The sequence below is a fragment of the Octodon degus genome, unplaced genomic scaffold, assembly GCF_000260255.1.
Source record: "Octodon degus isolate 3935 unplaced genomic scaffold, OctDeg1.0 scaffold00024, whole genome shotgun sequence".
Taxonomy (NCBI): Eukaryota; Metazoa; Chordata; class Mammalia; order Rodentia; family Octodontidae; genus Octodon; species Octodon degus.
Genome location: NW_004524600.1, coordinates 12,760,107 through 12,761,094, shown reverse-complemented (window position 1 = coordinate 12,761,094; position 988 = coordinate 12,760,107).

The following is a 988-nucleotide window of genomic DNA, read 5'->3' as shown; positions in this document are numbered from 1 at the left end:
TAAAGCGCTTGCTTAGGTACACTTAGGCAGGCACAGGGGACCACGGTTCGATTCCTGGCACCACATATCATGCCAGCCCCACCTTCAGGATGGGCTGAGCTGGCAAAAAAAAAAGAAGAAGAAGAACAAACTAAGGGATTTATCAATACCAAACCAGTTCTCTGGAAAATACTCAAGAATATCCTAGACAGAAACAACAAAGTTGTTCTGAAATTCCAAAAATTCAGATGGAATGAAGACACAAGAAAGGCAAACAGATAAACAAACAAAAACTACACAAAAAGGGAAATAAATAAAGAAGTGTCAACAGAAAACAAACAATGTCAAGTACAAATATACTTATTTCCAGTAATAACTCTCAAAGATAATGGCATTGATTCCCCAATTAAAAGACACAGATTGCTATTCTGGATTATGAAACAGAATTCAGCAGTCTGTTGCACTCGAGAAACGCATCTAATCAAAAAAGATATTCAGGGGGAACTACCCACTCGGGCCCCCACCCTCCCGTCCCTCTCTCGGGACAGGAGCTTTCTTTCTCTCAATAAATATATTCTGCTCATAAACTCCATAAAAAAATAATAAAAATAAAAGATATTCATAGGCTAAGAAAAAAATTAAAGGATGAAAAACAATAGTTCATGTACCAGCACATCCAAAATAAGCAAGGGTTGTAATTTTAATCTCAGACTCTCAGAAACCTTGAAGCTAAGACTGCTTAGAAGAGACAATCCCATAGGAAGAAATAACACTTAGAAATAAACACATATGCACCAAATACTGGAGCACTTATTGTCATAAATCAAACTCACCTGAAAATAAAAGATCAAATAAAGAACAATAGAACCATAGAGTGTGGCCTCAATATCCTGCTTCCACAAACAGGTCAAGTAACCAAAAAATAAAAAAAGAAATATCAGAGGTGATCATAATATATATCCACAGAGCATCCTACCCTACTAAACAAAATACACTTTCTTCTCAGCAG